Here is a 23,900-nt window from a genome sequence, read left to right on the forward strand (position 1 = left end):
AACAAAATGCATCATTTTGGGTGTCATACAAGTCTTTATGATAACTGCAACAGACATATTTTGCTTTATCGCAAGAGGCGCTATCAAGTCTAGTTAAAGGTCTGCCTTCTTCAGAACTCATGAAGTTCTTTGACTTGTCATCTGCTGCAGAAAGGGTGCCAAATGGTGACTGAATGATTCCGTATAAGCTCACAGGAATTTCTTACAATGCCAGATATGGAACAAATTTTTTCAACTGCCTGGGGTTACCAGCAGGAATTTGCAAAGAGAGATTCCAGGCCTTGCAGGCACACAAAAGGAAAGTAGTTCTTTCATGTGCTTTCCACTGAATGAAAACTTGATGTAAATCATGGTTGTTTATGTGTGGCTTAAATAATGTGCTTGTGGCTAGAAGATGTGGGAAGGCTACAGAAAACACTGAGGAAAACCACTTTTGGCTTTATACAATGACTGAAGAATGGACAGAATTGAAATCTCTTTTTAGCAAGCTAGGCGAGTCTCATACAATCCTACACAGAACTTAACTGTACATACAGAATTCACAACATATGATGTAGTGCTTCACTCCCAAGGGATGAAGAGGCAGCAAGTATCACAGAGTCTGGGTTTGGATAAATAATGTAGATCATAGCCCCCTTCAGGGTATTTTACTAGAATTTCCCTCATTAGGTATGTTGGTTGCTGCTATCTTTTACCCAACTTTTCATCAATATGTTGAAATCTGTCATCAATATGTTGAAATCTGTATGCCTATTTATAAGTATCAACTGCCTTCCTTCTTCCAGTCTCCTTCCTTGATGTCAGCTTGAGCTCTCCCTATGTGCTTTTGTTTGCTTAGTTTGATTTTTACTAACTAAATAACATAGCTCTTCATTCTCTTTTAATTCATTTCCTTCCAAACAGGAAGATGGCAGTCACTGGGACCTGTGCCCCTACAAACTAGTTTATTATTTTTATTTTTATTTTTATTTATTTCTGTCAGTTAATCCAAGGTCAATCTTTTCATTATGCCTGCCTTGAGACAGGTTTTAGTTTTCTGGAGTGTGAATTATGTCACATACAACAAGCTCCCTCATGACCTTTCACTTCTCAAGGTTCCGTTTAAGGGTTGGGGCTTGCTAAAGAGTAAAAAGGGCAACCTGAAATTTCCCCTCTCCAGCTGGAACCTGTTGCCTTTGTTGAGGTTTTCATCCTATTGCATGACTGGTTTTAACACACAGGTTTGGTCAGAGCCTAATTAAGACAACAGTTTTGCTCATGGGTCAAGTTTACCCATAAACTTTGCAGAGGATCTGGATTGGATGTCCAGGTCATTGAGTTAAGTAGATGAAACCTTGTGGCTAGCTGCAAAATTGCCACCAATTACAAATTTGACAGATTCAATTCATACAAATGTCAGCAGGGTCAGCAGTACTTTATATCACTAAAGCTTCCCTGTACTTCCTGCCATAGAGCACATTTTCATTTGCTTCATACTTTGAAACTTTTCATGTTTGAACTAAATTTTTCCCCATTATTTGCTGCTGCCTGGATGATATATTTGTGTGTTAAGCTGAAGGGTTCTGAAGAGATGGCTGATAGATTCATAGGAAGGTGGGCAGGAGAAAATAGCTTTGTCTGTATTCCGGAACTTGAAATCTTTCTGCTGAAATGCTTTCCTGCTGACATAATTATGACTTAGGACTTAAAAGAGAGATGGAGGAGATAAGAGGAACGTGCATGACTTTTGTATCAGACAGTTTTCCCATATTCCCCTTAGAATCTGCACCAATGTAGTGAAGTTTATAAATCTGCAAGAAAAAAAGAGCATTAGAATGTGTATGTGTGTGCTCCTCCTCCTGAGCTGCTAAAATGTCTTCTGATTCCTTCCACGTTGGCCTTGTGTGAGGCTCACAACTGCTGGAGTTTATTAGTTTGGGCAGGTTGCATTCCCTCATGGCTTTTGTCTACGATCGACCCCTGTATCCATCGCATCCTCAAAGCAACTAAATACAGTCTGACCCAAAGGTCTGGAGTTGTTTCAAGAGATTCTTTCTGTAATTCTTGCTTTCAGTTGTTCCCTGCTGAGTGGAGTCCAAACGCAGCAGCTGACACCACGGATGTGTCTCATCTGTGCGTGTTAAATCACCCTACCAACATCCCACCAGCCTCAAGGCGAGGAGGAAATTCAGAGCAGTAAAACCTGACCCCAGGAGAAGGTGGTATGGGGTAGGAGAAATGGTACAATCAGGACTGGGATAGACAGAGAATGGGAAGTGGAGGGAACTGAGGGGAACAAGGAGACAGCCAGGTAGGAGGGAGGGCTGAAACTGGAGAGACAAAGTCTAAGATGGGGTTTAGAGTCAAGCAAAGAAGCCAGGGAAGGTGAGGTCCTGCTGCCGGAGCAGGACGGGTGGGGATAAGGCAGGGAAGAAATGAAAGTGGGAACCAGATACCACCGCCAAAGAGAAGTGAGAACGCTCTTCTCCAGCTTCTCTAATGGCCTATGTGATTCCTGAGTCTCACCATTTTCCCTCTCTTAGCAAATTACAAAGTCATTGATAACATGATTGTTTCCTCCCAGCTGGCATCTCTTAGCTTTTACAGAGTCTCTAAATTCTCTTTGCTTGTGATTTGTGAATCACTGAAAATTTGAAAGCATGATCCAGATGAAAATATTTACAACCTTTATTGCAGCAGAGATTCTCAAAATACTCTTTTTTTGCCAGCTACAACTGTTGTGTTGTGGATTTTTCATGGTTTTGTAAATGTACATCATAGTAAGTCCTGCATGAACACTTTATTTTCTTGCCTCATTTGGCTGCAAGGATGGGCAGCAATCTGGGAAAAAGTTAAATCTGTTCAGTAAGGAAGGTCATTGTAAAACTGTTGTTGCTTCAGTCTGAAAGTATGTGATGAATGAAACAGAGCTGCAAGAGGAAGAAAGAGGGTCACAGGTTAAGGCAGCTAACTACAGCCCAAGGGGGCTGGAGCTTTTTGGTTGCATGTCAGAGCAAGCCATTAAAATCAAAGTTGTCTAAGAGAATTGCTACTTACTTTTTCTTGTTTTCCCATAACTTTCAGTCTCACTGGAAAAAGAAGTTCTGCAGCTGAACTATGGAACTGAATTTGTGCTTTCTATTGTGGAAGTCTGGTCCTACTTGCCTACAAAGGGGCATTCCAAATCAGTGTCTGCCTTCTTTGACTTTAATTTTTGTGTGTGTCTCTTCTCCATCGGTGGTGTGTGATTAATAACCCCCTGTTCAGCTGTTAGTAATAGTGTGAAGATAAATTAATCGAATCGTGTGCAACAATCGGCTGCACAGGAGAATGGTCTGACCTTTGGATTTTAGAGAAGGTGATGCAGATCTAGACTTTTGTCAGAGGTGGACTGCAAAAGAGACAACGGTTACTAACTACAGAGGAAAAATTCTGACTAGATATGAGTCCTTCTGTTCTTACATAGTTGTAAAATTGGAGATAAAAAGTAAACTGTAAAACTCAAAAACAAAACAAAGTAATTCTGATCACTGGAAAAAAGTTTCCAAGAAAAATCCTCACCATTAGCAATGTCCTTAAGTGTACGCAGTCAAGGAGGACACGAAGCCTTTCTCAAGACTTGGTTTAATTAGTTATGTGTTTGTATGTACCAGTAAAAAGTGGACTCTGGACAACTGGTGTTTTTTTTTTTTTCTTTTTTTTTGGGGGGGGGAGGATGATTATAGAAGTATCACAGAGCTGGAAAGATCATAGGTAGAGCAGGAGGGTGATAGGAATGAAGATTTTGCCCACCTTCAGCTCGTTGTTTAGCTAGCACAGCAGCAGAAATCAGCTGCTGTGGGTACAAATGGGTGCACAGAACATGAGCTGATGGGGCTGAGCTCAGCCCAGCTCCATTGAGCCTGGAGCCAAGGACGGTGCCGCTGCCTGCAGAGCAACACGGGAGCCTGCAGCAGCTCTGAGCTTTCCCCATCGCTGTCTCATCTCACGTGGGTCAGCCCTAAGCTTCTCAGCGGGTGTAAGTTGATGCAGTCCTGGTGTGCGGTGGCATAAATGCAAGCAAAATGTTTGCTGAAAAAGCAATGAAGATTGTGTGACACAAGCATTCTTCTCCAGCCTTTGCCACAGCTGTGAGCCTAACTGTGACTACACTCCTACCGCTGGGAAAAGGAGAGTAACAGTGTGTGTGTCTGATCCAGCTGCGGATTTATGTGGCGGTTGGAAGCGGGGCATGGAGGTGACTTTAGGCTGTCCCTTTCTTTAGCTCTGGTTTCCAGTTTCCCTCTTGCTGTTCCAGCCCTTACAGCTAACACATTTCCAAGACCTACAGCTTGTTTCAAGCTTCTTGTTCCTGCAAGGCTGATGCAGGTGTCTGGCCTGTTGCCCAGATATTCCTGGCCAGATATTCCTGGTTTTTGGGTTGAGAGAGCTGAGGCATCAGGCAGCAGTGAGGAAACACGAGCTTCTCCCTGGCTGCAGGTAGGCACCGCAGTCGCGTTTCTGGACTTGAGACAGCTCAAGGAAACCAGCTCAACCATGTGATGCTACTGTGGCCCTGACAGTCCTCTTGCGTCTGCTCCACCCACGTCAGAGCTGCCTTTGCACATTTTAGATTAAAGGAGTTTTGATGCATCCATGGCAAGCAACGCCATCATGCCAATAAGGCACAAAAGTAATTTTGGCTGATGACTTTGCTGAGTTTGCTTGTAATTATTTGTTTTAGGGACAAGAGTCAGCAAAAGCTGAAAGGGGGGTTTGTGCCAGAGTGACCTGAGGGTGGCAGCAGCGACTCACAGTACTGCCTATCTGCGATGTGCAGCGTTAAGTGACTGTACAGTAGGATTTAAGGAGGCTGCAAAGGCCTTCATGAGAGAGCACACAGCCCTGGATTACAGGATGGGTGTTAAAGGGAGCCCTCAAAGGTAAAGATGACATAGGACCATTGTGGTGCCAAGCACCAGGAGTGCTTGAGGCCAGAAAGGAGACTTTGCTATATAGGAAGCCTTATGTGAAGTGCACTGCTGCTTCCAGGCAGAAATAAGGCACAATTGCCATTTTTCTGTATTGAAATCAATGATGTAATCGTCGCTCTGGTGAACAGCTCTGCCACAAATGAATAATTATGATGTGATTATACCTTTCAGTGAAGACAGCCACGTGGTTTTGTAAGTGATGTGAAAGGCTACGGTTGTAAATTGTAGCTGCAGTCGGCAGCCTGTTGTGGATGCCTGAGAGCAAGTGGAACTGCATGCAGGCAGTAAAGACCATGACAGCTAAAGTATCCTGTTATCTCAGGCTGCCCAAGTGCTGCTATAAGCACCTGGGGAATCTAGGATCTTAAAATGCCCCTGGCACTGCAGTCTCTTCTGGGAAGTATCTGAAGCCTGAACACCTCAGGTCTACGTTAGGTTTCCTAAAGCTTTGCCATTATGAAACCCCCTTCTTGGGGGTCCACAAGCTGTGCACGCTCTTGCATCTTTTCCCTAATGTTGGAGACATTCGTGGTCCCAGTTTTAGGTACCCAGCTCTCCCTAAACATCACGGACTACCCATGTACCTAACTTGGGGCCAGGGATTCCAAACGAGGGTACGGCACCAAAAAGCTTGGTGCTGTAACGCCGAGGTTCAAAGCCTCTCAGCAAGCCTGACTCATGCTGGTGTCCTTCTCCAAGGGAAGCTGGGGAGCCAGGAGGGAGAGGCAGAAATGACTGCAGAGCACTGCTGTGTTCATTTAATCTCCAGGGCTAGCAGAAGAAAGTGGGATCTCATCAATAACTTCAGTCAGCCTGAGGGCTTCTCTAAAGTACAATGCCTGGTAATAGTTCAAAGGGTTTGCTGCATTGTAGTTCTTTATAACCTTGAGACATGCCCTGTGTGGTGGTTAAAACCATGGAAGGTCCCAACTCTATGCATTGCCAAATTTGGCCACTTGGCATCATCATACCAGGGACCAGGATTTTGGCTTTTCTTTGGGATGTCCAGAACCCCATGGGACAGAATTAATTCTTACTGCATTACAATTAGGCAATAAAATCCTGAGACCACACGCAAAATCTCTTCCAGGCAATGCTTCTCCTGAAATCCTTGGGTAGGAGCAGAGCGGAACAATGCTGCAAGCTTGGCCCATTGTTTTTTCCGAATCATGAACATGCTCAGGGCCAGTTCAAGCAAGTCTGGCATTCTCCAGTTGCTTTTCCCTTAAGCCTAGGTGTCATTGTCTCCTGAAAGTGCTCAGTTGTGCTAGATCTGTTATAGCACCCAAACCAACCCTAGCTGGGGTGATTTTAGTTGGGTGGCCAGTTTGAAGTGCATTTCTAAGAACCAAGAAAGCACCATTTGAGAAAAACCATTAGGGAAAAATCTAGCAAAATACAGGGAAAAATGTGTCACCGATAACTGTCTACTAGCAGTAAGGTGGGTGCAAATTTCTCTGTTTCACACTGGAAAATAACTTCTGGTGACCAGGAATCCATAGTTGGGGTTATTATTAGCAAAAGCTGCTGTTTTGCTTTGCTCAGAGACGAGACACTGTGGTATTCTGCAGATGGGGAAGGCTCTCCTGGGCCATCCTGCTCTTCCTGAAGTTGCTGCTGGGCTCTGCAGGAGGTGGAGCGGCCAGAGGCTCCCACCAAGGCCTGCAGAGCGTCCTCGGTGGGAGACTTTCTCTCCAAACGGTGTTAGGTTCATCTGAGAAGAGGCTGCACACTGCAGTTTCCTGCCCTTTCAACATGGGTCAAATACAAGAAAACATCTCAGGAAGCAAAAGCCCATGTTATGCTCAGCAGATGCTGCTCTTCCATTGGAAAGGAGCTGCTGGGAATCACCCTCTATCTGTGCTGGTCGCTCAGATGCTCCCAGGTTGCGCTGGCAGTGGCACCTTTCCTGGCCATGCGGCCACAGGCAGTGAGGGTGCCAAGGCCAGGGGACGTGCACCAGCCCCCATGCCCAAAACCAGAGAAAACAAAAATGCACTACATCTTTCTATGCTAAAATGCAGAATTAAAACTCAACCTGCTAGAATTCAGAAAAATCAGTCCCATGAATCAGAACAGAAATCCGTAGTCACTGGTAACGTCAATGCCGACCCCAGAGGCTCCCCTTCGTGCACTCAGCGCCAGCAGAATTAATTTGCAGCTGTTAAGTGTCAGCCCTGTCCATCAAGAGCAACTTCAGTGATTCCAGGTAGGGGCTTTAGTCCCAGATGATCTCCTTTTGCATCTAGCCTTATATCCTGGGGATTTCACTGGTTATAAGTACACTTCTAGGGCTTCCCTGTGACAACAAGCGTTAAATATTAATTAACTATGATATCATTTTCTGCTTCTCTTGTTAATTGACTTCAGCAAAGAGCATATACCCTGACCTCCTGTAGTTGGTAAAACACAGCAGGTAGATATGCATTTATATGTAAATCAGTTTCTCTAGGCGAAGCAATTAAATTGATTGCAGAGTCTCTTGGTTTGTGCAAATATTGGAAGTCAGCTACTTTTCTCCTCACATTTACAGATGCCTGAGATCATTCTCACTGCTAGCTTTGCCTAGCTAAGATTTTCTAGTAAAAATGCACCCAAAGTTACATACCCACTTAAGTAATGGCATAACAACGTGTCAATCCCAAGTCAAGCAGTGTTTTAATATAATGCTGCTGAAGGCAGATTTAATGGTGTGATGCCATGTTGCACTCGCAGCTAGGTTTGGGAAACTTCATTGCTGGAAGCTGTTATAATGGGTGCACTAGGAAGTCAGTATCAACACTTTGTGTCATGACAGAAACTCAGTGTATTAAATATTTTCCAGAGAGGTACCAATTTTGTGCACTGAAATTGCTTACACTTTGTTGTAGTGGAAACGTGGAGTCATGGTCTGGCCATGTGGCTTCATCAGCCTTTCAGGAGAGCGGAAGAGTTGGTAACTGTAAATACATAGTTTGGCATGAGACCTTTTCTGCCTGCTGTGACTAGGCTGTCCGATGGTCATCCGGTCCGTCCAGCTGCTGATGGCATCTCAGGGAAAGCATCCATGTAGGTAATGTTTCCTTTAAAGACTTCTGAGCTCATAAGAATGAGATAGTGCATTCCCATGTGGTTAAGTTATGCTCTTACAAGTCTCAGCTAGAAGTGTTAGAAAAACAACTTTTGGTTGCTAGGAGGTGCTGTATGGGGATTAATTAATCAGGATGGTTGAGCCTTCTGTTTGCTATCATTGCTGATATAAAATAGAGTTTCAAAGCCTGTAAGTTGTGATGGAGCCCTGCTGGCCTGAGTGCTTTACTTACACACACACTCACACAGTGTGTTATGAAATATTGCAAAGAAAAGAGAAATCTAAAATGTGAGGCCCATGAGAGGTGTTCATGCTCTAATTTCTCTGTATAAGCAGTTCTTCTGTCCACATCATTATGGGCAGCAGCAGCAGCAGAGATAACCAATAGCTAAGAATCTGCTATTACAAAAGATTTTCCCTCTCAACTAACTGGGCAAAAGAGGTTGATATTTAGCCCAAAGGTTTTTGGTCAGATTTTAAAGCAACATGGAAAGCCTTCTTAACACACAAGTAAGGGATTTGGCTTGCCCCTTGCAGGAGCTGAAAATATCCTACCGGTTCCAGCTCCCTTTCTGCTGCCAGCTGAGCTGCCAGTATGATTCTTTTCTAGTGTATTTCCAGTAATGTGCAGTTTAATTTAACTCGAATAGATGGGGGAGTACATGGGGTAACAGTAACTCAGCAGGGAAAACAGCAAGGCCAAGAGAAGGGTGGTAAAACATAACAGAGAGCAAGTTTGGAGAAGTCAACTCCTCAACTAGATGATGACGTGTGTCCAAAGCCCAAGACTACAACAGGCACAATGTGGTCTTAATAACTCTCACGTATACAGGATTAAATCCACACAGCTTTTAGATGCCATTAGACATTAAACTCTCTGGACTAGCTGGCTCCAAGCACCCGTTCCTCGGGAGGTAGTATCCAAACAAAAACATTTAGTTTTTCCTCAGCTGAAGCCAGATATTTCATAGGCTCTTTGACAAATGTGCAGAAGGAAGACACACACAAAGGTCAAATACCAGAAAGCCCGTAGCATGTTTAAGTTTAAGATGACTGTCCCCAGAGCTCACGTATTCCCCACATGCAGAGCCCGTGTGCAGGCAATGCCAGTTAGGGGTGCGGGCCCTAATTCTGTGTCACCTCCTCTCGGCAGGCCTGTGCTGAACGCGCAGACTCCCAGACCAGAAACAGCAGTGGCTGCAACCTCTTGATTGCACCCAGCGTGTGTTTGAGGGACACTAGGAAGGGAGAATGCGAGACCCCAGAACAAGCGCATGAGCTCTTGAAGTGCAAGCCACAAAAACCAGACCTAATCCCCCTGTGCACCTGAGAGGCATTTCTTTTATCTTTGCCTCTCTTCACCTTGGAAAGAGGAGTCTGAACAGCAGGTGGTGCAATCCTGTGTGCAAAGACCAGATACTCACACCATTCATCTACAGCAGAGCTCTGTGCTGAGGGGTTTCAAGACTGCACCTTCCTCTTCTCAGGAACATGCCCCAAATACTAGGTTATAAAAGAATTTTAGGTGGTAGGGAGCATCTTCTTGCCAAAACTGAGACACTGGGCTGATCATATCCATGTAAAAGTCTAGCATATAAGAGCAGGAATGTAGTCTAGTGGCTAAGAGATTCAGTTTAGAAGTGCAGCCCTAAGCTTCAGTGCCTACACCCTGCAATGTTTCCTTCGGTGTAGAAATAGGTTTGGATCTCTTCCCGCTGAAAAGAGAAGCAAAAACTGCTTTTCCATTTTCTGCATGACTGCTCTATCCACAAAGCTGTTGCAAAAAAAATCTTGTTGGAATTTCTCCTCTAGCTATTTTTGGATGGAAATTACCACTGTTTTTATTTGTTTGTTTGATTGCCTTTTGCTAAGTTGATATTGTTGTATGGTGAGAATCCCCAAAAGACCAGGCTGTCATGACAGCATGGGCACCAAAGCAGTCTGTGAATCTCAGAAGAGATATGATCATCGTGGCCAAAGCACCGGCCTAGAGGACATGCACAGTAAACTCGTAGGCAAAATCCTACATGCCTCGGTCCTCTCGGGTATAAAAATGACGTTGGCGGTTGATAGCTTGTTCTGCTAGAGTTAGTTCACCAAATCTCAACTGCATGGTGCTCATACATTTGCTTTTGGATCAAACCTAACGCTTTGTCTCTCTCTCGTGTGCCTTGCACAAGTGCTGGATGCGATGACTGTTTGCAGTCGCTTTCTTTTCTGCATCCACCAAACAGCAGTGCCACCAAACATTCCCCTGCACAACAGCTGGACATAATTAAAGTCACCATCCTCTCCTAAATGCTGCCCGACTCACATCCAAGTTGGGGGAAGACTGGCTAGTTTTGTCTCTTCTGGACAACGGGGCTTTTCCTCCTGGACTTCAGGTAGAGGCACCGCAACATCAACTATTGCTCGCGCTGTTGGCTGTTTTGCAGCCTGTGGTGACAACCATCTGATGTTTATGGTGAACGGGATGACTGAAATGCTGCGAGAGCAGCCAACGGGCTGGCCGTGCGGGCGGTTCATCCACAATAATCCGAATGAGGAATTCCCCAGGCACTTCCAGAAAAGGAAGGTAGATGGATGCAGGAAACACATTGCCCACTGGTGCTGGCACCTCGCTTTGCACAATGTGGGTTCTAGCAAAAACTCTTCATAAAAGAGACCTTTCAGTCTTGTAGTTCAGACTTCTGTTTATTGGTCTCAATGTGCAAGAGTTCATTGTCTCATGAGAGACCTGTGGGGACCGTGGTAGCAGACAAAGTGACAGTCAAGTGGCACAGCAGACTCTGTGGGATGGATCTGGGGTCTGCAGAACCAGGGCTGCTAATGACTTCTCTTAGCTGCGCCTACCAGTGGCTTTTAACACGCATCCAGGAAAAAAAGCTAATTTTTACTTTGCACTCTGATCCTGCAAGATATTTAGGATCCTTACTGTTATTAAAATCAATAGGGACAAATTGTCTAAATATTTTCCAGACCATGAGACGTGAGCCACTGTACTTGCTTGCTGCAATTCAAATGCATAGAAGGGTCTCTATAAATATTTCATTGCCTCAGAGACAAACTATGATGTGGCTCCAAACTAGACACAAATATGCAGCCACAAGAATAACCACAATGCAGCAGCAATGGAGAAAGCCTGCTCCTCACCCATCAGTATTTATAGCTAGCAGATGCAGAAAGACAAAGTATCGTTAACATTTCGGAAATATACTTGGTATCTACATAGGTTTTCAATTTTCAATATGTTTTTTGAATGGAACAAAAATTACATGCCAATCTACCCTCAGATTTTCCTTGTTAGAATTAATCAAGCACACTTGCTTACAGATGAATTAGATTAGAGATCACATATACTCTTAGGAACCAAAAATAATCAGTCATGGCTTGGGTGTATGTGCTGTTGCAGCTAACATTACTGCTTGGGATCTGCTGCTGCAATGAAGTGACAAAAAAAAACCCTTCTGGAACTGGAATCCAAATCACCAGCAGCAGGAGATGGCAACTGGCACACTTGAAATAAAGACAGCAAGACCACACAAAATGGAAAAGCTGTAAAGTGCACAGTCATTTAAATGATTACATATGTGTTTGAAATTCTTTCTGACATAGAAAGAGCTATAATAGAGCACTTAAGCTCCATCTACATGCTTACACAAAAATATTTGTATATACGTATGCAAAAAATCCAGTAAATGGCATAGAGCTCTTAGATTTGTGAGGTCACTGACGTGTCTTGTTTTATGATATCAGCAGCTTCTTCTGCTTCCTTTCAGCACCAAAGGCCAAAGAAGAGCTCTTGAACCAGACTGTGGGCTGCGTTTCTCCCGGCCGGTAGCGAGCACAGCCCTGCGTGCAGGCGGGTGCCGCACGCTCCTCGCTGCACGTGCACGTCCACCCGAGCCCACGTGCGTGCACGTCAGCTGGGAGGCTGGCAGAGGATGCCAGCACCGCACTGCACTGCACACAAAAATCCTTGTTGATAAACATAAAAGAGGAGAAGGAAGTGTGCTTTGTTTCTGTTTTAATGCTTTATTAATATTTCACATAAATTATTCTGACCTTCTGTCATTCTCTTTTGTTTCTTTTACGGTTTGGTTTTATTGTGCAGTAATCTTTATTCATGAACACATCACCAGGGAGGTCCATGAGGACTGTGTGAGTGAGGAGATGTGAGGCCAGGGATTGTCTTTATCACTGCTATACAAACTGCTAGGGCCTTTGAGAGATCTGAAACACCCTAATTTTTTTCTGTAAGTGCCAGAAAACAACTGCAAGTGGGGAAACAGACATGAAAATGGAATAATAGATAAAGAAACATCTGCGTTTGAAATGACTTGTCATTGCTGGAAAGGTCTTGGGAATGGTACATGAATTATATATAATGCCATGTATGTGACACTGCAGGGGTTTTGGTCTATTGGCAGGCCTGACCTGGGCCACAGTAGCGGGTTAGATGATTGAAAAAACATCTTTGAAGGTTTTATCATGTTTTAAGGATTCCTCTCCTGTGCCCTGACTGCAGAGCCCTGCCCAGGGGCTGCCCATGCCCCCTTGTGCCTTGGCTAAAAATTGGGTGGCATAGCTGGGGGGAGGGATTGCCCAGGATGAGCAGGTGCCTTTTCCATTAGCTACTTTCTTCTTTTCTTCTGCCGTTTGCCATATCACTATCTGGTCCCTGGGTCCCCCTGCTGTGTTGGCCAAGTGACCGACTGTTGCAGAAGTGCCCAAGGGTCCCGTCCTGCTGAGCTTCCCCCTCCTCAGCACATTCTGCTCCTTCTCTGGAACTCACATGGAAAACCACCTCTTGAGGCAGAAATCCTGCCCATAAATATATGTGTAAACGTTTAGCATGCTGCTAAGGAGCAGCGCAAATGCTGTTTGTGAAAAGGCAGGTCCTCCAGTGCACGAGAAGCTGTGGGGTAGCCCAGGGTGTGGGCCCTGGAAATGGGCATGAGTAAAAGCATCTCCACAGTAATTCACAAACAGCAGCTCTCTTAGAGGGACCAGCAGTCACCTTGAATTCCTTCCTATTGCTCTGGTGATGGTACAGGATAAATGGTCACAGTGCCGCGTAACTTCTCACGGGAGAAAATGCACAACCAGGAGGTCACCTTGGAAGTGGACTGGTGGGACACCATCTCCATGGGCTGAGGGCTGTGGGTTGGTGGTGGGTGTTACTACCACACTTCGACAGCCTGCTGCTTTATGAAACACCAGAAGTTCCTCAGGGTATTTTGATGGCAAATATTGACCTACTAAGCAAATATACAAAGAAAGTCTGAAAAGGAGAAGCATATTTCACATGATTTTTTTTTAATGTACTTTTCAAGTGCAGATGTGCCAAACTGTTTCCAGTGGAAACTTTATAGAAAATGATTAATGTAAAGGGTTTCTGCAACTCTGGCATATCTCCCCTGTCTCCAGAGAGCTGTCACGAGCCGTGACAGCTCTGTTCTGTGTACGGGAAGTGTCCACAGCTGGGAATTATCATCTGTTAGTCTTAGTCTTTCTGTAGCTCGATTCTTAGACTCTGCTAGTAATAAGCGATCTTACCCTTTTACCTTCAGGACGGCTTGGAAAGTTTCCTTTGGGGTCAGAAATCAAGCAGCAGAAAAAATAAGCATTTTATATGGTGTTAGAAAGAGTTCTGGGCATTCCTCAGATTCCTCCAGAGAACAAGCAGAGAAGCAGCCTTGCCACTTTAGCTCGGGGCTCTTTTTCACCACCGCTCTGCTTTTACGTGATGTCCTCAAAACCTCCTCCTTGTTTTTCCCCTCTTCCCAGCCTTTCCAAAGACTTTAGCCAAGAGTTTCCAGACATGCCTTCCTGCCTCTTTGCCTCTCTTTCCCTTTTTAACCTTAGAATTGCCTAAAGAAATCCCATCTCTTCCTCATGGTGCTGGTGGCCGAGTGTGCCTCTGGCTGCCCCCCAGCTGCCCAAGGCACTGCCCCAGCACGGCCCACTGCTTTGGTGGCACTGGTTGGCCATGGGCTGAAATGCAACTTTCTTCTAGAGAAGAGGGAGATGAGAAGAGACGGGATTTTGGGAGATGCTGCCTGTGCCATGCAGCTTCAGGGACATTTATTTGGCTGTCTCCTTTGCTGCCAAGTCACCTGCACAAGCTGTGCTGGAATAGGAGGTTTCCTAGAGGCCACCTGTCTTCTCAGAAAGGCAGGAAGAGAAGATTTTCTCATTTTCCCTGACTTGGTATTTTCATGCAAAGGCTTACCAGAGTTGAATCCACACACATCAACCAGAGACACCGCAGTGATGGGGTTGGCCCTAACCTGCCAGCGCTTGGGTACCGCAGGAATAAACGATGTGGAGTAGGAACAAACTGCGAGCTGCAACCAGTGACAGTCCCCAGGACGGCTCTTCCTTCCCCATGTGTTCCCTGGAACACTGCATTCCCTGCCATCCTGCTCCACAGGGATCAGCCCTGGGACCTGCCATTGCATGTAGTGGTGGTCCGTATTTCCATGCAAGGAAGGAGGAGCAAGGATACCCCTCGTCCTCGGAGTGTCCACCCTGTCCATGGGGCAGCGCAGAGCCTGGCCCTGCCACCCCATGCCCGAGGCCATGGCTGCCACCAGTACCCCCACGTGTCACCAGCCCCTGCTCGCTCCCGATTCCTACGGGGGAGCCTGTTGAAGGAGCAAATGAGTCTGCCGCAGGAATCTCATGCGTAGGGTTTGCATGTGCTATTAATCAAAACTGCCTTCAGCTTCTAAATTCGGGCTCTTAAAACCCACAATGAATGCATTTTTCATTAATGAAAGAAAACACACTCTTTTTTTTTTGTTGAAATTTAAATAGAGCCATGAACTTTTATATCATGCATGCTATTTTAAAACTGAAAATCTATTCCTCTTTTTCCATTGTGGCTGTTTTGTATTTCATTATGCTCTTACATGGCAAATCTTTGGTGTTTTAATACAAAGGATTCTGCATTTCCAGGCACAGGTTTTAATGCCCAACCCTTTCCCAACTCGGAAAGAACCTAGTTTTCAGAAACTTTTTTTTTTTCCTATGGCGCAAGTTTAAAAAAAAAGGAACAAAGGAAATATCAGATCACAAAAACATCAAGAAATCACTACTCACTTCTGGGAATTTAAATTAAGATGTTCTACACATTTTTAAAAACGAAAAAAAAGGAAAACTTAAGTTTGGGAAAGTCTATTATTTTTTGTAATTTTTGTTTTTTTAGAAAAACAAGTGAGATGCAAACTAGCAGACTATCTACAGGTACTGTATTATGTTATAGATTATAAACATGGTCTAAAACTGGATGATAAATTCTATAGGTAACTTAAAGGCATGATAAAAGCTCAAAAGTTCTTTAGAACTCTGCCAGGAATGTACTCAGCTGTGTCACAAAACAGGAAAAAAGAATAATCTTTCTTTTCCATAGCAAAGAAGGAGAATATTTCTTTCATGGTCGTGCAAACATTGAAAACCACAATTTCTGCTCTCCCGTGATATTTCCTGTCCTGTCCTTTGTTCCTGGAAGAACATCCATATGGACAGCCACAAAAATATTTTGTCCTCTGTCAAATTCTCCACAAAACTCTTCTCTAATTGTTCTACAAATATTTTGGTGTCAGTCCTGGTGCTGATTTGCTCTGGCTGTTACCTTTTCTATGGACCGGTGCTCGCTCTCTGTTTCCTTCTGTTCTCCGTGTTTCAGTTTTAACGATAAGACCGAGAGTTATGCGGGACAAGGGCTATATTTTTGATGTATGTTTGTGCAGTGCCTGACATGATGGATTCTGGTCTCTGCCTGCATGTAAGCTAATAGCAATGTTCCTAGTTCTTTCAATCTCCAGCCTTATAACCATCCAGGAAGTTCTCATTTACACAGTTAGATGTAAAATATTATTTTATTACTATTTTGCAAATAAAGTGTGATTTTTTTTAACAGGTTCAGTGATTTTTTTTCAGTATTCCTCACAAGAAACCGGGCGGAGATTTTAATATTTTAGCGTCCAAGACTTAAGGACATCTGAGATCTGTCACACATACCTGAAATAAATACCTAGCAGAACTACTCCAACTCCAGAGGGAGCTCCTGGCTACACATGAGTCAGAACAAGGAGCCTGTCATATGACCTTGCTGTCAGACATAATTTACTCTTTAACCTTACTTCTTTGGACTATTTACCTAGCTCACAATACTTGTTAGATGCCCTTGTTTTAGCAGAAGAAATGACATAAGTATCATAGGTGTGAGAGCCCCTGTGATTCATAAACACCACGTCTTAGCAAAACCCTCTATTCCCAGGTTTCTCATTGTGACTGGTCTCTATTTTTATAGTTAAGTTAATCTCTTTCTATTTTGTACATGGTCTATGAGGAACTGCTTCCGTACTAAGCTGGTCTCTAAAGTAATCCTTGTGTCCAGCTAAACATAACCACAACCTATTTATGTATTGGGCTATCCCCAATTAAGCTGAAAAATACTACAACTGGGTAGCACTAAGTATTAACGGGGGTTATTTATATCGCTAAGACATTTCAGATTTGCCGTGTTCAATACAAGCTTTGACTAAGCTTTTTAATGCATGTAGCCCCATGGGCTTGAATATATAGAAGTGTAATGGGCCCTGGATTTTCTGGTTTGAGGAGGCTCTGCAGTGATCTCCTGCACATTGTCCATTCTGGAGTGGCTTCCCTGAGCCTGTAGAAGGCAGTTTTTATGGCAGGTGTGGACATTTTGATGCAGTTTTTCACTTGGCAGCTCCTCCTCTCTGCTGCATCTGGCACTGTGACAGCAAGCAGGAGGCTCTGCTCAACCATAGCCAAGAACTTCTTTGGGCATGATGGTATTAAATAAACTGATTTCCCTGCAAATGCAGAAAGAACAATTTGTGCATTTAAATGGGAAGGATTTGGGAACTTGCTGCGTTGTTTGCAGAAAAGTATACTATCTACGAGTGCATCATGGAAAGCCCATAACTAACACAGTGACGCAGGCTTTACAGCGTGCCCTGTGAGGGATATAAACAAAGTGCTGCGCTCAGGTGCTTGGTGTTGCTCCAATGAAGTTAGCAATTAATACTGAGACGGCCTCTGATGCTCAAGGCACTTTATTCTTCCCACATCCAAACCTGGGGATATTTTACCTTTTACTTTTGCCACAGAGCAGAGAGCACTGCTGTACCTGCTCATCTTCAGTCACGACTGGGTTTGTTGCTGTTAGTGTTTTTTGCTTTAATGAAGGGATAAACGGGTGCAGCTGCTAACTCCTCTGCTTCCAGGCACAGCCAGGACCAGGCAGCGAGATGCTCCCAGTCATGGTGGCAGCCATGGGGAAGGTGGTGGGGCACAGTGGCCATGGGGAAGCCCCTGGCATGGTCTGGAGGTGAAATGAGGGCTGTGAGGCCAGTACCAGTCACCGAGCTCACCCCGCAGACCCTCTTTGTTAAGAATGTGGCTTTCAGTTTTATATTTTTTAATGCACTTTTCCAAAATTCAGGAACAGTTCCCCTCCCTGTGAAGATCCCTTCCCACCCTTTATTCTTTAGAAATGAAAAAAAAATACTCTGAAATGCTGAAACCAGCAGAAGAGCTTCCTCCGGCATGTAGCCAGAGTGAGCAACAGGGACATACTAGTAAATTAACAGCGGAAAAGTCTTCATGGCCAAGTTGCAGGAGGGCCATGCCCCAAATCCCCAACACTTAATTTGAGCTGACACCAGTAGAAAGGCACTGGCTTCTGCGGGGCTGCCGAGGAAAGTGGGCAAAGAGAGCCCTCTCCACACTTGTCTCATTTCTGTGGGCAAGGGCTAACTCACTCCCATTTGCCCCTGTGCCATTTCATATCTCCTATGCCCAAGGAGCAGGAAAATCGCTATTCTTACAGTTTCTCTCTGCCAGAAGATACGCAGTGCCCTGATGGACATGTTGGGCCTGCAGGTCTTCTAAATTGCAAGTTTCATTCTCTGTTGAGTTTTAATGAGAAATGTTCATGAGTTTCCTGCACCATGAACGGAGAGGCCAATACTCACTTCAAGCAGAGCTGCAAGTATTCTGGAGTCATCCAGTGCAGACTGCCCATAACACAAAGTTACTTTTTTCCACAAAAGCTGGAGAAGGAATTCTGCTGCCTGCAGGCTGGCTAAAATTCCATGATGTGGAGCCTGGCCCCAGCCTGTTCTGAGGACTGGGAATTGGGAGGCTAAGGACTTCCAAAGAGAACTTTTTCCTGGGGTGTAGGCAATAAAAATCCAGGGAATGACATTCTATGAACAAGACGATGCATGAATTTCTGTGTTCAGAATATAGGACTTCTCTCTTTCCTTTTCCTCTCTTCTTTACTAAACTAGGAGGTTTGCGTGTTTGGATGTAGGCAATTTAAAGGAACCAGATGAATCATGTTATTAAGCAGAAAATGACCTAAAGAAGCTGTTGAAGGTCTCTTGCAATGTGAGGCAGACAGCAAGGGGCTTCCTGCCCTGTGCAAGGAGAAGCCAGAGTAATCAGGGCAGCAGCAATGGTCTGGTTTTTGTGTGAAGTGTGAGAAATATCCAGGCTTGTTCTGCATTGTATAGGCTTTGCTGAGCCAAAGATGTGCAGGCCCATGAAGCACAAGGTGTTCCTCCAGCACAGAACATCTGGACTTGCATTGCTTTTTTTTTTTTCTCGTTAAATACATTTGTCTGTTAATACCTAAGTGTCTACATTTCCAGGCCAAGTTTTTGATGTCCAATCCAGTAGAATTGGACATGTTTTTTAACCACAATTATTTTTGGTTCTAATTTATTTTAAGGGTGATTCCTGACATATACCAGTACGAGAGGAGAAAGAGACATTTCCTGCAAGCAGATATTTGAAGATATTCAGGTGAGCTGTCAGAACAGAACTTGTTCTGTGATCCCATAATGAAAGAACATTTCATCCCTTCAGGATGTTAACCATTTTAGCATCCCCTTTTCCCTAAGCTCTGAGAGAAGGAGTGCGTGGGAGGCAGCTCGGCACAGGAGCCTACCTTAGCTGTATGACTTGTGAAGGAGCCCATCTCCCTTCACTGACTCACTAAGACGAAGTTGTCCTTGCTCCTCTGCTGATGAGTCAAGGAGCTTTCGGAGTGAGTGCTGCATGGCCCAGCAGTGCTGATGTAATTCTGACAGTGCAGTCTTAGGTCAGAAATCAAACAGAAGAGGGCTTGTAACCAGGAGACCAAAATATTTTCTATTTTTTTTTCACATAGGGATGCATCTACACTGTTCCCCCTCATGTCTCTGTTCATTGTGATATGTTTTATCATCTTAGTTCATGTTTGTGGTACATTGGGTCTTACTTTATGATGTGGCAGAGTTGTTTAAAACCCATCAAACTGCAGTTCCAGAGAGTGCACAGTGCAACGGGAGGGCAAACGTGGCTTTGCAGCCTGCTTGCACCACGTGCCTGATTGACCAAACTGCGAGCTACACAGAATCATATCTGTACAGCATCAAACATCAGACCCAGTCTATGAATCATGCTAGACTGATGTTCCTTGAGCTTGTGACTTTGAATTATCTCTTTTCTTTTAGCTTCTAAATCCGCCAGTTTGATCATTGCTTAAATGACAGCTACGCAGAGGCTTTATGAAAACCAGGACTGCTGTGGGTTCTTCAATGTGCACACAAAATCCAAGCTTTTCCCTAGCAGTTTCTCTAGTTCTGTACTTTGCAGGAGCAATGGATGTTAAGGACCTACCTTCAACGCAGCTCACCTGAGAAATGTACTTGAGCAGGTGATGGGTATTCCTTCATCCTTACTCAAATCTTCGAATCAGTTGCATGCTCAGCATCCTCCCTCTCTTGCTAGTATGAAACCTTGGTAGCCTTCGTTGTAGAAAATGCTCAGAGAGCATTAAAAGATCTGTTAATAACCATAAGGAAGAAAAATGTGCAATAGAGACCTTGCAGTGGGCTCCTTCTGCAAAGCTCATGCAGTATCTCAGATGTGTCATTTAGCAGGTGCCTGAGATGCACTGGAGAACAAAGTCATGTAAGTATTAAAGGTTCTGCTCATCACTGCAATCCTTGATGCTATTTACTAAAGCTGCCTTTTAAAATTCTGTCCAGCTCCTGTGTTTCCTGCCTGCTTTCAAAACAAATAGATTTTATGAGCACAATAGAGAGAAAGCAAAAGACAAGCAAGCCATGAAGGCAGGAGGGCATAGGGCAGCCTGCATGTGCCCGCGTGTGTCCCGGAGAGCTGCTGCAGCTGGGCCAGGAAGGCAGGAGCCTGCAGTGCCAAGGAACTGGCATTGCAAAGTGAGATTGAAGCTGACAGCCTTGTAACTACTGGTATTTTACTGAGTATGTTCCCTGCAAAAAGTGCTGGCAGTGCTCTTTCTTTCTTCGGGAAACAGGATTCTTGGATTTGTGCACGCGCCATGTACAGTAGAGTGTACTCTGTGTACGACACTTGTTGCTCGTATTTCAGCGAGGGCTTCTTGCAAGGCTGTCCCTGCCAAGTGCTTTACAACACTGACGTGCATCGTTCAGCACAGAAGAGCAAGCTCTGTTAAAGGTGAACTCCTTGGGCTGTGCAGCAAGTGCCTCTGTGTGATGGGATGGATTTACCTAGCGTGGTAGCAGGCACGGGCTAGCAGAAGCAGGGCAGAAAACCATCAGTCACCACAAGCCATGCAGCCACGTGTCAGAGGCTGTGGAGTATTTTTATGGGCTGTTTTACAGAAATGGGCATTAATATCCAGCCAGTGTGGATGGCAAGAAAGTTAATTCCTCCCTGGAGCAGTGTCCTCCATGCTGAGTGGGACAGTCTTGTAGCCAACTTTCAGGTGCATTTGTGCACCCTTGTGTGCCATAGCAGGACACTTTCTGAGCATCATGCTATATTCAGCATTTACTCTATGATGATTGTATGCTAAAACCTGTCTTTGATACTGTGTACCTCAAAAGACAGTGGTAATAATTTGCCTTTAAGATGCTAGATTCATTTCATTTGAGTTGCTCTCTATCTTGCAGACAGTTAACTTTAAGGCTAATATTAATGCAGAGAGATTCATCTTTCTGAGTTCCCACTGGTGCCTGTGGGGAGAGGCATGCACCTCTGGGGGTGATTCATGCTACCTGGATTGGATGAATCACCTGGAGGTGCCTGTTTAATACTGGTTCTCTTTGGCAAGCAAGACAGCTAGTTTAAATTATGTTGAAAGAATGTTACGTGCAGAGCCTGGCACTCAGTTGTCCTGTACTGAAAACAAAGATGATTAGATTTTTTTATCTTTTTTTTTTTAAAAGGACATATCTCCAAGTATTTGTTCATTTTCACATCTTTAATTTTGGGAAAGTGGCAAGGGCCCACTGAGTGACAAAGCTATGTGAATTAAAGAGGTGCTATTGTTCAATTAAATAGACATTAATTATGCCTGGCTGTATATAGCATCTCGCTGAAAGGCATTTCGGGTGGCTCCAAGCCGCTTACATTCTGCTGCGTCGGAGGGTGTGTGTTTTGCTGATAAACACAAGCTGGGAGCCAGAAAACCCAAACACGGCCGTGAATCACGGCGCGGTGCCACAACGTCCCTCTGCTCGGCGTCGGTGCCGCGAGCGGGGCACGCGCGGCCGAGCACGCGAGCGGGGTCCTGCTCGGAGGACACTGTGAATGAGGGCAGGACGGCGTCCCTGCATCTCGCACCATATTTAGCTGCAGTTCTGCTGCTGGTCCTCATGTGCACGCAGCGAGAAGGCAAAGCAGGGATGTGATGCTGGCGGCCGAGCTCCAACTGTTGCGTGATCTTGCTTAGGAAGAAGACACTAGCTGGTTTGAGCATCACCATCCAACCTCTATCACCTATTTTTAACCTCACCTTGCTCTTGGTGTAGATGTGAACAACAAGCCTGCCCAGTCCAGCAGAGTTGTGTGCTGTGGCTGGACATGAGCCAAGTGTAACCACTTCTCTGATCGAAACTGCCCTAAGGGCAGAGTGATGGGACAGCCCGGCTGCATTTGCTTCTGCCACAGACCTGTCCACTGTCATGTCCTTATGGATGCAATGCGTTTACACCAGCAGAGCATATAGGTTTCCCATTTGCTGAATGCTGAAAATGTTTTTCTGATGCTCAGGACACAGAGGAGAAGGACAAGTCGGTGTCGAGCACCGGGAGCTGCCGAACCCTGTGTGGGCTGAGGAGAGGTCCCGGGTGGCTGTGTAAGGCAGGGTCCCCCCGCGGCCTCCCTCCCTTGCTGTGAGCTAGTGACGTGTCTGTGCTTAATACCCGGCCGTCCTTCCCCCAAAGCGCACGGCAGGGATTCCCCTAAGCAGATAATGGGCTCTGAACTCCCTGCGTGATGGAAAAGCGGGAGGAATGCGGCAGGCGCCTGTTGGTGGAGGCTGCAGAGCAAAACCCCGTGTGTCTGGGGAAAGCTGGGTGGGGTGAACAGAAGAAAACAGCATTGAAAGCTGTCAGGTAGTTATGAGAGTTGGAGCAAGCCTCCCTGGAGATTAGGGTAGGATCTACAGGGAAGCCACTGCTTGAGTACCAGTGTTTTCTTCCAAACACCAGGCCCAAGGGCCTGCAGGTCCAGCCCCTGGACATCACACGGAATATTTACGAAGAAAATTTGTTTTCAGTGAGAGCTTTCTTTGTATTTTCCAGTGAAACGAAACAAGTTAACTGAGTGCCCCTGATTCTTGGTAACCATAACCACCAGCTCCTGACGGGAGAGTCTTTGGTATCACAATGAAGAGGAAGAAACTCCAGCTGGACCAAAAGACTTTCTTCTGAATTTCTCTTCAACATTTCTGAGACCCATATTATGCCACTGACAATTTCTAGCCTACACTTTGCTGAGACAAAAGTTGTCTATCACTAGATTACCATCATGACTTAATACTCTAAGAGCAAGTAGGATTTTTTTAATGGCAAACCAGATTTCTTGTGGTTGAAAAGCAGACCATGACTCACCAGCCTGACTCCTCTGAGGACTGTGATATACTGCAAAATCATAACTGCAAAAATGCTCGACACTGGCACCATTTTTCTGATTTGAGATCTGATTTCAAAGAATACTTATGGCAAACCCACATCATACTATGATTAGAATATTACATTTTTTTTTGTTTGAAAAACACCATTGTTTATATCATACATGACATAATCCTTTTCCTTGGACAATTATCAGCAGAATTCTTCAACATCATTCAATGCAAACGCAGGAAATAGGCAATTTTTTTTCCTAAACTGAAATAATTGTTTCACTATATCGTTATTCTTTTTTTTTTCCCCTCAGATAACATTTGTTTTTGTCTGTTTTTCTTTTCAGTTAACTAGATTAAAACTTCTGTTTTATTATAAGCCGAGCGGCAATGCTTCTGTTTACTGCTCACATCTCAGTCTTTGCTTAATATTCTGCTATGTCAGCTTAATGCAGGGGGAACGAAAGGTATTTTCCCCTTGCTACAGTCAGAAGGACTCTGCAGTGCACAGATATGAGTCAGACCTTCCTTTTGGGACATCAGAATCTGGATTATCTGCAAATAATAGACTAATGAAGGGATCCCTAGGGGGTAGCTTATTAAGCACAATCCTATCTGAAAGCTCCAGTGTGGAGTTTTACCTTCAATGCTCTGTTAGCCACAAGATGTACAGATCAGTGCTTCTTCCCTATCGCTCTGCTCTGTCATCACAGCATCATGTTCTGCCTTTAGTGATCATTTAACCAATGGAAATGCTGCCGCAGTATTGGGAAAAGGAAGATGGTGGAACAAATTCAGTGCCCTCTGCAAGCAATTGCTGGGAATTGCAGTCCATCAAATCTGCTCTTCTAAGGGGAGCAGGGGCCTTTTTGTTAAACTTTTTGTTTGTTTGTTTTTTGAGTGATGAAGCACCTTAACATGTTTTTGCTTCTGTTTT

The sequence above is a fragment of the Tinamus guttatus genome, unplaced genomic scaffold (genome assembly GCF_059628265.1).
Source record: "Tinamus guttatus ecotype Peru unplaced genomic scaffold, ASM5962826v1 Tinamus_guttatus_pri_ptg000510l, whole genome shotgun sequence".
NCBI classification, from domain to species: Eukaryota; Metazoa; Chordata; class Aves; order Tinamiformes; family Tinamidae; genus Tinamus; species Tinamus guttatus.